Source organism: Lontra canadensis, unplaced genomic scaffold (genome assembly GCF_010015895.1).
Source record: "Lontra canadensis isolate GAN:19392208 unplaced genomic scaffold, GSC_riverotter_1.0 scaffold27, whole genome shotgun sequence".
NCBI lineage: Eukaryota > Metazoa > Chordata > Mammalia > Carnivora > Mustelidae > Lontra > Lontra canadensis.
In genome coordinates, this window is record NW_022631021.1 from 19,530,014 (window position 1) to 19,544,629 (window position 14,616).

The 14,616-nt window shown below is 44.6% G+C and overlaps 1 protein-coding gene across 2 annotated transcripts in view; it reads right to left on the reverse strand.

Annotated features, from left to right (window-relative positions):
• The window catches only part of PAQR8 (progestin and adipoQ receptor family member 8), a 41,446-nt gene extending 27,313 nt beyond the window's left edge, over positions 1-14,133 (reverse strand). The window contains exon 1 of one of the 2 annotated variants that reach the window (XM_032864539.1): positions 13,949-14,133. The gene's annotated coding sequence lies outside the window, so the exon portion shown is untranslated. The remainder of the gene's footprint in view (positions 1-13,948) is intronic. The other variant, XM_032864538.1, reaches the window with a different exon arrangement.
• Between the last annotated feature and the right edge of the window lie 483 nt (positions 14,134-14,616).

Sequence of the window (14,616 nt, forward strand, 5' to 3'; positions counted from 1 at the left end):
GGACTGCATGGGGAAGGAGGAAGAAAAAAAAAGACTAAGGTTTGAGAATCAAGTAAATGTCAGTGATCCCAAAGACAAAGGAGAGTATTAAGCAGAAAAGTCAATGCGATGCTTGTTTTGATAGGAAAAATGGAGAATCAATTTCTTGAACTTGAACCAGAAAAGCTCTCTTCTTCACTCAATCAATAGTATTTACTTGCTTTCTGCTCTGCTCTTAACACTGATGGATCAAGTGGGTGCAGACGAGGCAAAATACATGGTTCCTTTCGTAGCCAGCTTAAAATCTCTCTCCGTCTCCCCTGAGGTGGGCTTGGATGCCAGAAGCCAAGTTAGCCCTCTGGAGAGACACAATTGGCCTCCCAACATCTACTGTTTTGTCAGCCAACTGGCTCCCAGGTGAGGAGAACATTTTTGGCAGTAACTGTAGTAGAGAGCAGGCAAGAGACCTTAAGAAAAGGCAAGGGAGAGGAGGAAGGCATGTGATTCTGGAGACAAATAAGCACAATTAGCTGTGCTAGAAACAAACTGAAAAGCCTCAGTGGGAAGACTGATTCCCTCTGCCAAGAGAGAAAACCAAAGGGAAATTCATTTTCAAAGAAACCTTTTACTTCCCCTGGCAGCCATGGGCCAGTGACTGTCATAGTTTCCGTCAAGTCCTTTTTCTTCTGGGTTTCCCTAACATCTCAAATACTATGGCAATGATGGTGCTTTACCAGGTTTGCTGATCAGACAGAATCCACTAATGTTTCAGGCTGGTCACGTCATTCATGGAGACAATTCCAAGCCTTTCAGAGACATTCTGTCCTTCTGCACCTAAAAAGACTCAAATTGCTGCACTGGTCAGGGGGTGGAATTGACAGAAATCATAGTCACATTCCTGGATGTCTGTTCTTCCACCAGATCCAGTGGTTGTGTAGGATTAGCTATAGCAGAGAGGCCTAGTGGCAACCCCCTAGCATGGGGTTAACAGGACAGGCTCTGGAGTTAGGCAACTTGTACCATCGCAGCTTACAAATTGCGTGACCTTGAGCAAGTAATGTAATCTCCTCGTGTCTCACTGTCTTCATCTATAAGCATACAATAGCATCTGACTAATACATAGGGTTGTTGTGAATTTTAAAGAATTATAATAAAAGAGTCCTTATCTTTTAGAAATGCATACTGAAATGCTCACAAATAATAATATGAATTCTGGGATTTGCTTCAAAATCATTTGGAGGTCAGGTATATATACGAAGAAGTTGGCCATGAGTTTATATTTGTTGATGTTGGGGGATGGGTACATGGGGATTTATGATACTATTCTGTACACCCTCCAACTTTTTGAAATAGTTCTATAAAAGGAAGTTTGAGAGAGAAAAAGAAGATAATATGTGTAAAGCTGCTAGCACACAATATGATGTGCTCAATAAATGTAATGTTAAAGATCAGACAGGGTCTTGATGGCACACTTGCTAGGTCAAAGGGGCATGAGGATAGCAGCCTACCTGTCTAGAGACACAGATGGGTCTTGGGGCCAGCAGTGGGGGAGGGGGGAGTCAGACAAGCCCTGAACTTCATCGTCACTCATCCATTACTGCCTAGCCTTTTCACCATCAAACCTGTTTTAAACTGATCATTATTCATTCTCTATGTTTTGAAAGTTTACTAAATCAACCAAGTCTAATAAATATTCATTATCCCTTATCTTTTAGTTAGATACATAAGTCAGGGTCTGAGTCCGCTTTTGATGAACTGGTGATTAGCTCCAAACTGAGTCACCATCACCCCAGCCCAAAGCAAAGCACTTCCCAGCTTTAATGGCCTGAGCAGCACACATATATGCAATTTAGCAGGCACCGGAGATAATGAAAAAATGCTCAATGTACACCCCACCCCCAACCTCCCAGCCCCTGCCACCAGTCTGTGCCTCCAATAGGTTCAGGAAACTGCATGTATACTTTCAGAGTCAGTTCCAGAAACTCCCAGCTCCTGGAATCCCCTAGATAGGGCGATGAGCTGGATGGACAGAAAAATCCACCCTGGATTTTCACCAATCTAAGGGAGTCTTTAATTAAACTCCCACTCATCGGCTCCATACCCTCTCACAAACAAGGAATCAGCCAGCTCTGACACTAACTGTAATGGCCTTGGGTTAGCTATTTCATCTTTGTCTTGTCCTTTGTAAACTGGTATCATCTTCCTTCCAGGGCTGTGTTAGGGATTAGAGATAATGTAAATAAACTACATTGCACAATGCCTGGCACATGGTAATTCCTCAGTTCCTAGGAGCTACGTGATGTCTCTCTATGCCTGTGTGTATGCATGGGTGTACTGTTATTACCTCCTTGGGAATTTGGTTCATGTTTAGACCCAGTGGTTCCCCCAGGCCATAAGACATACTGAGACCACATAATTATAGTTTAATATTTTCTCTTTCATTTGATAAAATTTTAATGCAACTGTCTTCAATCTCCTGATGTATAGGTAACTACGTTTCTGTCACCAATACCTACATGTCCTCACCTGTGTGATTCCCTTTTCTCGTTCCGTATCTTGTGACCATATCTTTTAATTTAAAAAAAAAATTACAAAAGGTTAAAAAGGAGAAAAATGTGGTCCAATTCAAGTCTAGCAGGCCATTCCTATTACTACTATAAAATGCCTGCTGAGTGTCCACCATATATACGTATATGGTGGAGAGTCAACGGATGAGATGACTACAAATGATAAAGCCAGAATCCCATCAGCAAAGACTTCAGTAATGATCAGTAGCGGCAAGCTAGGCTTCTCTGGGAAGTTTAGGGCTAACTGGAAATCTTTATCTTATTCTTAATCTTACCTAAAACCAGCAAGCTCTTTCCCCTTATCCTGAGTTATTTTTCTTCAAAACATTTTTCACTATCTCAAAGTATGTATTTCCTGATTTACTTGTTTATTGTCTGTCTCCCCCCAAGAGAGAATAGATGTTACCTGAAAGCAAGGGCCTTGATCACGTCTGTATCTCTAACAACACTGTAGAATGAGTGCCAAGCATGGACTAGGTCCTTGAAAAATATTTTGTAATGACGTCATTATCTTTTCCTCTCTCCAAACACCCAGCAACAAAAAGGCATCTGGGTCTGCAATCCTGCCCTATGTATTCCTCACATGGCTGACCACTGGGACCCAGTGCAGAAGACAGAGTGTCAACAGCTAAGCATGTAGCTAAGCACGTAGGATAGGAAGCAGTGTCATGAGAGGGGAGGAAAAATGAAGCAGAAGAAAGTGATTTCCTTGGGCCTTATGTGCACCACATACAGGTACCATTCCAATTTTTGTCCCTGTGCTATTGCTTAAGCAGAATATCAGAAATACCCACCTCTTGACCTAAATGTTACCCCCTTCCAGATCTCACTCAGGTTCTTTCTCCTGAATTATGCTGACTTTAAGAGATCATGGTGACTGTCCTTTGCTAAACCGAGTGGAACCCCCTTCCCCACCAGTGCTTTACAGCCCTGCCCATAACTATAAGCAGTTCAAAGTTTCCTTTCTTCATATGAGAAAAATTTGATGTTCCAAATGCAATGTAAGCTCCTTAAGCAAAAGCCTGCTTTATGTTTCTCCTGAATCCCTCAAAGTAACTTGGACAGCGTTAGGCACTTACTGTGCAGTCAAAAAAAATCCCCACACATGAACTGACATATTTCCAATTTGAATCCCACCTCTGCTGCTCAGGCATGATTCCATCTACTCCCCCCAAGAACGTCTGTTTCCTTTTTCTCCCTCATCCTTCCAAGGGCTCCTCTATCAGAATGACCCTCCAGCTGCAGAGATCTAAAATATTACCATCTTAACTGAGACTGAAAGTTGTCAAGGACCCTGACAGCCGCAACTCATAAGGTGGCATTCCATGCAGAGACGTAAGCCATAAACTAGTTATCATTCAGAATGCTTTAAGGAAGGAAAAAAAAAAAAAAGGCCACAGAACCCAAGAGACACCTACAGCACCTCATGAATGAACCTGAACCCTTCACCAAGCCAAGACCTGCTGAGTCAGTTTCTACCTGAAATGCTGCCCAGTTTCAATGACATTCCTGCAGCTTTACCTGAACCTGGGTGGGTGACATTCTAGTACTGCAGCCAGTTCCAAACTCAGCATATGCATGAAACTAATTCCACATTCTGAAGTGCTCAGGGTTCCTGGCAGCTCAAGAGAATAACACCAGTGCCTTTATTTTGCTTAAGTCCGGGAATAAAAACGCTAAGATGGAACTCTTGGAATGAGTTCTTTGGACAGACTTAAGTATACCATGGAGAATATAAATTTTCTAATTCAAGAGCCATTATACTTCAACATTGATTTTACATCATCCTCCCTTTTTTGTCCATTTTTTAAAAATTCTTTATCAATCCCCTGCAGAGTCTAAAAGAGGGTAGTTTTCACCAACAAAAGGTTTATATCTCACAGAAGTATGATCTGTAAGCCATAATTAGCAAAGCATGTGTGTTTTAATTCCATCTCCAATTGGTTGGGGTAGGTATAGCCCTCCTCTGGTTTCCCACCTACAGACACAGACTTATCCTTAACCTCTTGGGTATTCTCTTAGACCTAAAGAGCAGGTGTCAAGGATAAAGCAAATGCAGAGTTTCAAGCTACTGATGAAAAGCAACAAACTCTTAATTCCTTGAGAATAGAAACATGTTTTCTTCTTTGCTTTTCTTAATCTTGGACTCCATCACCCTAGAAGGATAAATGTCATGGCCCTTAATGCTAGGTACCTCTCAAGGCCAACAGTAACTTTAAAAATCAGTAACCTTTGCTTTGATCTTCAAATCCTAGGAACTGGGAATTGGTTAAAGTTAGAATGTCAGCTCAGCCTGGAGGATGAACCCTCTCCCCTTGGTACTTCTCTGGGTATACTTCTCTCAAAATTTTGAAGTCTCCCATTACCTCTGTTTTACATTAACATTCATCATAATTATTATTAATTCACTCATTCAACAAATGCTATTCTGATATAGTATTGAAATCTCTTCACATAGGGGCGCCTGGGTGGCTCAGAGGGTTAAAGCCTCTGCCTTCGGCTCAAGTCATGATCCCAGGGTCCTGGGATCGAGCCCCGCATCGGGCTCTCTCCTTGGTGGGGAGCCTGCTTCCTCCTCTCTCTGCCTGCCTCTCTGCTTACTTGTGATCTCTCTCTGTCGAATAAATAAATAAAATCTTAAAAAAAAAAAAAAAGAAAGAAAGAAATCTCTTCACATAGAAAATACTAATAGTTTACTGACTATCTAGATGGCTTGGAAGCTTATCCCCTCCTAGACATGCAGGTAGGTTTTCCTTAAGCCCCAGGCTTAACTCCACCTGATCATCCAACCCAGTTGATTTATGACAGAGAGCAGAGGTTCCCCACTTCTGCGGAAGCGTGGTTTCTGAACATCATGTGGGGGAGAATGTGAAGTCTAATTCTTCTACTCTAAACTTGTCAGTAGATAACCAACTAGCCCCCTCCTATTTACCCTTGGCCTGAACTTTGCTTTGGTCTGGCCATTTTAGCCCTGTGTACACGTATTAGAAAGCCATGATTAACACTCCCCCCAATCTTTAAAGGGGAGTGTCATCTCTAAAACTTACCTGCAAGCTGTATCCTCCATAATATTTGATAAATGAATGAATGAATGAGTCTGTAATATTTGATGAACGAATGAATGAATGAGGGCATGCATGAACAAGGTATCTTTTGGTTCCCACACCACTGAGAAATCCATCAAGATCTCATTCCACAGGGTTAGTCAGGTTCCTTCTCAGGCAGGACTACCAAAGCCCCATCATGTATTTCAGCAATTCATGGCATGGAGCATCATAAACAGCCTGAATAAGGAAGCATAAAGTAGATCAGGCAGCAGAGAAGGCTTTCCTCACTTAATCTCTGTGGGGTGTGGGCTTCTAGCCACAGACACCAGGAAAGCTGAGTGGAAGCTACAAGACCTAGACTGAGAGTTTGTTTTGAAGCCCTAACCTAAATTATTATTATTTTTTAAAGATTTTATTTATTTGACAGACAGGGGTCACAAATAGGCAGAGAGGCAGGCAGAGAGAGAGAGGGAAGCAGGCTCCCCGCTGAGCAGAGAACCCAATGCGGGACTCGATCCCAGGACCCTGAGATCATGACCTCAGGAGATCATGACCTCAGGAGGTCATGAGGAGGCAGAGGCTTAACCCACTGAGCCACCCAGGTGCCCCCATTACCTAAATTCTTATGTTGAAGCCCTAACCTCTCCTGTGATGACTTGATATTTGAATGTGGGGCCTTTGAGAAGTAAGTAGGTATAGATAAGGTCATTAAGACTAGGTCTCCATTATGAGTGTCCTTTTTTTAAAGATTTTATTTATTTATTTATTTATTTGACAGAGAGAGAGAGAGAGAGATCACAAGTAGGCAGAGAGGTAGGCAGAGAGAGAGAGAGGAGGAAGCAGGCTTCCTGCCGAGCAGAGAGCCCGATGCGGGACTCGATCCCAAAATCCTAAGATCATGACCTGAGCAGGAGGCAGAGGCTTAACCCACTGAGCCACCCGGGTGCCCCCATTACCTAAATTCTTATGTTGAAGCCCTAACCTCTCCTGTGATGACTTGATATTTGAATGTGGGGCCTTTGAGAAGTAAGTAGGTATAGATGAGGTCATTAACGACTGGTTCTGCATGATGAGATGAGTGTCCTTTTAAGTAGAGGAAAAGAGCTCTTGCTCTGTTGCCCTCCCCTCTTTCCCCTCCACCCTCCTCTGCCATGGGAAGACACAACAAGAAGGCAGCCATCTGTAAACCAGGAAAGTGGCCCTCACCAAGAACTGAATCTACTGGCACCTCGATCTTGGACTTCCTAGTCTCCAGAAATGTGAGAAATAAACTTCTGTTGTTTAAGCCACCTAGCCTGTTGCATTTTGTTATGGCAACCAGAGCATATTAAGACATAGGGCCATTTCCCTGTTATTTAAACTGTCTCCTAGACGCAGGAATCTAGATGTTAGAGAAATGGCAACAAACCAGTAAATAAAGAGCAATAAAAAGGGGCAATAAAGAGCTCCCATAAAGAATGTGGGCCCAGCTCCGCTTCTTGGACAAGTCACAGCCTGTCTCCTCATCTGTGCAATGGGGCTAATCATAGTACCTATCTCACAGGATTGTTCTGAGAATTAAATGAAATTAACACACACTTCCCTGACACTAACAAGTGCTCGATCAACAGTTATTATTTTTACAACGCTGAAGCCAGACTCATGCTCTAGTTGTAATTCTTTCTCATAGGGTCTGCTAATCAGAAGAAGCAGAAAGATGTGGTGGACCGAGCCATGTAGCAGTCATCAGAAACCCCTGTTTGAGTCCCTGTTTTTGACACTGTCTCATTGTGACTTTGACAAATGCCTTACCCTCACCAACCCCAAGTTCCCGTCATCTATAAAAAAAAAAAATTAAAAAAAAATTAATATGATGATACCTGTTCTCTAGGCCTCCAGAGGATGACTGCAAGTTGTATTTGACAAGGAAAATAAAAGCACTTCGAAATCTGTCCAGCAGATGCTCACAGGAATGTGGAAAGAGGTGAATTTGTCAATATTAATTAAATACCTCTAAAGCTCTAAAACAATGTTTTTCAAACTTTTTGACTGCAACGCATTAAAAGAAATGTATTTTACATTGCAAACCAGGCACACACTGATCACTAAAACAAAAACTTAGCAAAATAATTCTTATGTTACTTTGTTTACAAAGTAATCAGTCTCCCTCCATTCCTTCCTTCCTTCCTTCCTTCCTCCTTCCTTCTTCCTTCCTTTCTCCTTCCTTCCTTCCTTCCTTTTAATGCAGGTCATTAATTTCACAAGGCATGGTCCTAACTTTCAATTCTCACTAGGCATCAGAGTAATTTTAAAAATCTGATGCCTATGCCCTACCCATTGAAATTCTAAAGCAGGGGCGCCTGGGTGGCTCAGTCTGGGTGTCTGCCTTCAGCTCAGGTCATGATCCCAGGGTCCTGGGATGGAGCCCTGCATGGGGCTCCCTGCTTGGAGGGAAGCCTGCTTCTCCCTCTCCCATTCCCCTGCTTGTGTTCCCTCTCTCACTGTGTCAATCTCTGTCAAATAAATAAATAATCTTAAAAAAAATTCTGAATCAATGGTTTGTGGTGGGGCTGAGGCATCAGCATTCTTAAGAGTGCCCGAGTTTCTAGTTCGCAGCTAAAAAAAACCACTGTGATATTTACATCCTGGTCTGCTAAACACTCTCTGCCCCCAGAATGGCTGCCCCACCCCCACCATGCTGAAACTCTGTGGCTTACCCTGAGTGGATTACTCACTCAGTGGCTCCAGTGCAGAAAAAGGTAAACACAGAAAGGAAGATCAAAGCAGAGCCTGGGTTTTATGGTAGGTCTCCTATCTTCTCCCAGATGGCTGGTAACCCCATGCAGAGTAAAAACTGAAGTGGATCTGGACCTTTCTTTAAAAAGTAAAGGGATCCCTAAAGAAGTTGCTGAAGTAGGAGGGGCTAAGAAAAAAGGGAAACTGCCAGACCTCGCTCATAGCCTGTTAACACAGCAGAGAAAGCTCTGACCCTGACACAGACAAGGGCCTGAGGAGATCCTGGAGATTAGCTCAGTTGGAAGGAGCTTCCCAGCCTGACTATCTCCTTCCCAGTTTAGCCTAGATGAGATAGCCTAGATGAAACGTAAGGGCCTTCACCCACACAGCTCACGGTTCCTCTACACCAGAGAGGTGTGGGGGGAATGACTGTTCTGTTCACCTGGCTGGGGTCATCTTGAGCCTATACTTGGCTACCTAGCAGAACCAGGGCAGAGCCTGAGCCAGAATGCAGAAGGAACCCTGGGGGCCGGAGGTGTCTCTGCCCTACCCTGTCCTACTCTCAGACACAGATGGGATCAGGGCCTGGATTGGTTCTGTCTACAATGAGTTAAATGACCAAAGCTGTCTGTTTGAAGCCTAGTCCTGGATTTACTAACCAGACATAATACTAAAAGTTACAATTTACTGAGCACCTTCTGTGCACTAAGCACTTTCTATACATTATCTCATTTAATTCCACAGTATCTCTTCAGGCACTAGTTATACAAAATCTTGGGTTTAAGGAAATTACCCAGGGACATGCCAGGATGCTAACGCATGTTGATGCCCACTCCAGATCCCATGCTCCAGTCCAGAGTTTCTTAGAACTACTGACATTTCAGTTGTTCATTCTTTGTTTGGGGGGCTGTCCTTTGCATTACATTATGCTTAGGAGCATCTCTGGCCTACCCATTACATGCCTTAACATCCCTCTCCCCTCCAGCTGTGATAATAAAAAATGTTTCCAGACATTATCAGATGTGGGGAGCAGAGGAGGGAATCACTACTCTAGTCTAAACCACCACCAGGCTGTCTTGTTTCCTGGTACTTTATAGGTACATTAACAATTACTCAGAAGAGAGAGTTGGAACCAAACAATACTATGGAGGTGATAATCAGAATATGCTAGGAAAGTCCTGTATAACAGTAATACCACCTTATGCTATAATTATATATCACTTACAATTCACTGAGTATTTTTATAGGCATTATCTTCTTTCATGGCATATGACTGCATAGCAGGATCTCATTCCAAGAGCTAATCTACCTCAAAAATATGAACACTATTAAGAGATCCATATATTTAGTCTTCTCCAAGAAATTGAGGGAAAATAACAGGTAGTGAAATCCACACAACTCCCTAGTCCCATAAGCCATGAGAAGAAAAAACTTTTGCCACTGCATAGTCCTAAGGGAGCACCTTATGTGAACTCTTGTGGAGGACAATTCTGTTTCTACCTCTGTCTCCTGCACACACCTGCCTAAAACAGAGAACTCACTAAACATTTTATGAAACATCTATTTCACAGCAACCCATAGCTATTTGATTGATTAAAACTAAGGTAAAATTCTTTTTGCACTTTTTTACATCTCCCTAATTTGTATTACAACAAAAATCATAGAATCGGAAGTTAATGTCAATATTTATGAAAGAGCCAAGAGCTTAGTGCCAAGTTATTCTTCATTTAACAAAGCAGATCGAAATTCGAGTTTAAGTAAAACAAATGTGCACCAGAATCATCCTTTTCAGTATATGCCAAGAGAACGGTAGCTATTTTATTAGAATAGTATTTGACTGATCAAGGAAAAGAATTATAGGAGGAGCTTTTAAAAAGTTTTTTCCTTTAGATTTTCACCAAACTGTTATACCTAATATACAATAAAAATAAGAATGTTCATTTAAAACAAAAACAACTAAATACAAAATAAAACAGCTAGCAATAGTTGCTTTTTAAGGTCACTTCAAAAATTCCTGAGAAGCTAGGAGAGTAAAAACAAAATGTTCCCATTCACGTATTCATTTGCAAAGCCCAGCAGAGGAAATATCATTATCTTGGAAATAGTAAATTCATACATGGCTTCAAAGGTATTTTATTTTATTTTACAGATTTTATTTATTTATTTGACAGACAGAGATCACAAGTAGGCAGTGAGGCAGGCAGAGAGAGAGGAGGAAGCAGGCTCCCTGCTGAGGCAGAGAGCCCGATGTGGGGCTTGATTCCAGGACCCTGGGATCATGACCCGAGCCAAAGGCAGAGGCTTTAACCCACGGAGCCACCTTCAAAGGTATTTTAGGTGCCCCTTCAAAGGTATTTTAATATAAAACTATTAATAAACAGGGACACCTGGATGGCTCAGTCATTATGCATCTGCATTAGGCTCAGGTCATGATCCCAGGGTTCTGGGATTCAGCCCCATATCCGGCTTCCTGCTCAGTGGGAAGCCTACTTCTCCCTCTCCCACTCCCGCAGTTTGTATTCCCTCTCTCGCTGTGTCTCTGTCAAATAAATAAATAAAATCTACCCCCCTGAAAAAAACCTATCAATAAACAGTATTAATAACAAAAATTGCTAGACTCTTTTGAGCACTTCTGTCAGACACTGGATTCAGTATTTTACAGCAGAAATCTCATCACAGCCTCGTGGGGTGGGTACGCTCATTAGCATCTTCATTTTAAGGTAAGAAAACTGAGTCTGAAAGAGATGAAATCACTTGCCCAAGATCACAGCTAGATCAAGATTCAAGCTCTGGGTGTATGAAGCTCATGTTATATAACCTTAAAAAAAATTGGTAATTTAGGGGAAAAAATGGAAAAAGGATATGTTAATTTTTCACACTGTATGCCATGGAATCCCAAAACTGAAACACGTTTGCAGAACTCACTCTCTTCCCCTTCCTTCTATAGAGTTCTTTCACATAAAAACTCAAGTACCAGGCATTAACTACATGTGGGGTAAGTGATTTCCTGGGCACCTTTTTTTGGTGAGAAAATAAATCTTTCTGTTTTTTGTCTTCTGTAAAAATGCACAGTTTTGGAATCTGCCTGGGAAAGAGTACCTTGAAAAAGAGAAGAAAGGCTTATTTTTTCCAGCCCAGTAGGCCATGAGGTATAACAATAGATGATGGAACCAACTTTTTTACATGCACAGGAGAGCACATTCACCCAAATAAAGGTTGTACTTCGAAGCAATTACTTTCCAGTCCTAAACACATTTGCATACCTGTACTTGACGCCCCTTTTAAAACTGTGAGTCCTTCAAGAGGACTTTCACTACTTTAATGGGCATACTTCCTATTACAACCTCCATTCCTCACCTCAAAAACCAGAGTTGATCCCACTTGGTATTTGGCTGTTTCCCAACTGAGGGAGGTTTGCCATCACAGAGGCAATTCAATAAATGTGTTACAAACTCTGAAGGTAACTCCAAGGCAGGAGCTCCAAAATTATGCTCAGCAATGACAGCATCACTAAAATCAGTCCACAGCGTGCCAAGATGAGTCTCTTCTGAAGGGGAGAAATACTCATTTGAATGTATAAATACGGGCATATTTATTTTAACATTTGGATAAAGAATTGAAAGAATCAGCTAGCTATGGCTAAGTAAATAAATATGCTATGCAATAATGATAATGCAGATTTTGGTGCAAAGTTCTGACCACCCCCTTCATGAAACAAAAGCATGTCCTGAAATGATACTTCCAAAATGAATAAATCGTTTTCCATTAATTTGCATAATTATTGAAGAGATTTCCTTTTCATGAAGAAAAAAAAAAGAGGCCCAAAATAAGCTAGTTGCCAAAATAGTCCTTGGTCCTCCCAGGAAGCTTAAATCTCAGTGTGTGTGTCAGAATACCGACCTATATCTACAGCAGAGAAGGAAAGGAGTGGGGATCATCTCTCTCCCCCTGCCCTTCAAAGCCCAGGAAACTTCCAGGGGATTCCTGGAGCCCTGGGTAGTCCTAAATTAACTTATATGAAATAATTAAACTAATTACCATACAAAATTAACCATATGGATAAGTTAATATACAATGTCATATTATTTAACTAGTTGAAGGGAGCTGGATACCCAAAATAAACAACAGGGGCAAAAACAAAAAACAACAACAAAAAAAAAACAGAAAATGCACTGGTCATTTGTTTATCTTTAGACACGCATTTGGCTACCCATTCACTGAGGCACAAAGCAGCCTAGTGTCCTGCCAGGGACCTGGTCAAGGGTGTGGCAGCAGAGGGGTGAGTATCGGCTGTGAATATCTTAAGAGGGTAGTCAAAGGCCGTCCACCTTCCATGCAGGCAACTTCCTATTAACTTCAGTTAAGGAAGTCCATACCAACACAAACCAAAACTGTACACTAGTTCTCCTGTTTACTCGCTGTGGAATGCAGTGCATTTGTGGGTGGTGTGTGTCTGTGTGAGCGTGCGTGCACGCCCCTCCTCTTGCTGATTTTCCTCCAGTTTTTACTCAGAAACAGCTCCTCACTGTATAGGAGAGTGGGGAGCAAGTAACACAAGTGGGTCTAAGAATTAAACACACCTTTATTATGAATTGTGTCTAAGGTACACACACAGGTAGAGCTTCTCCGCACATTTGCAATCTCACTCTTTACTCTTTTAAGCCCAGACTGTTCTCAATAGGTCCCGGGGCAAAATCACTTCTAACCCGGCCTATAAATAGGCGATGCATTAAAGACCCCGTCCCGGCCCGCGGATCTGTCCCCGTCGGTCTGTGCTCCAGGGCCCACAGATGCACTGGAAGCTGCGGTGCCCTCGCTGCTCCAGGTCCCCGCGCTGGTCAGCGAGGTGCGCCCCTCCCTTAGGTCCCTCCCGCCCCCGGTCTGTGGTGGCCTGGTCTTGCTCTTCGGAGTGCATGCCCTCTCGAGGTTTCCATGACCCCATTCCACGGAGAGGGTGCGTCCCCTAGGCCAAGACGTTCCGCGAGTCCCTGCCCCCTCACCGCCGTCCCCAGCGCCCCCCCCCCCCCGGATCCCCAGCCGCGGCGTTCCATCCCTCCGACTCCCTATGCCCCACAACGTATCCCCGGCTTGCCGCACAACTCCGTTTCCCGCGCCCCCTCCAGGAGAGGCCCCCTCCAGCCTTCCCCCAAAAAGCCCAAGCCTCGCCACCCCCCGACCCTTCCCCGGGCTCCCCTCCGGCCCCGCCCGCCTCGGGCTTCCTCCCCTTCGCACTCCCCTCCCGCCTTCAGTTCCCCTCCGCCCTGCGGAGGGCGCCCCAAGAACGCCGACAGGACACCCTCGTTCCGGCAGCGAACCTCTCCAACGTTGCGGTCCTGACCCCTCAGTCCTCCAGGTTCGGGCTCCGGGAGTCCCCAACGTCTGAATCCTGAGCTGCCGCCTCACTCTCAGGGCTCGAGCTCTGCGACTCCCCAACACTGGAGCACTGACCCTGGTCCCCGGCCTCGGGTTCCTCAACATCCCGATTCTGGATACCCCTCGGAGCTCAGGGTCTGGGGCTCCCCAAGCCCGCTGTGCTGACATACCCCCCAACCCCGGTGCTCGAGCCCGAGGGCTCCCCAACGGCGCGCTCCTGACCTCCCCTCCCCCCGCCCGCCCGCCGGCTAGGAGCCCCCGACTCACCGGCTGGGGCAGCGGCTGAGCCTGCGAGACAACCCAACCCAACCCGGCCGCACTCCGGCTCGGGTTGCCGGCTACCAGCTTTCCGCAAGCGGCTGTGACTGCGGCGGGCACTGCACAGGGGAGCGGCCCGGGGGAGGGGACCGCCGGGGGGCGGGCACCGCCCGGCTCCGCCCCTTCCCGGCCGGAGGCGGGATGCGCAGACCCGCGCGCCCACCGCGCCCGCGGTGCCGCCTCACCGAGGAAGTTGAGTGACACCTCTTCCTTCCACCCGGGTCAGACCCACACAGCCCCCTTTCAGCCGGGAAGGCCCGAGGGCTGGAGAGAGAGAGACACGTTGGTTACTGTCCTGTCTGTTCGAAGAACCCACTCCAGGGGGCCGTTTCCGAGGTTTTTTTGCTTTTTCTTTTTTCGAGGTGTTTTTGGAGGAGGGGAACGGCGGCAACAACGACAAACTTCATCTTTGATCTCAAGACCGACTCAAATTCTGGCCTCTGAACCACACGCATCTGCACATTCTGGGTCATTTTGCCTGTGAGATCCTACTGTAACACACCAAGGAGGTCCCTTGCAGACACACATTTTCACGCCCCTGAGACACACCCGTGAAGTGCTTTCCTGTGACTTACACACCACACAAACACACCTCTTACACTGACATGCGAGGGACC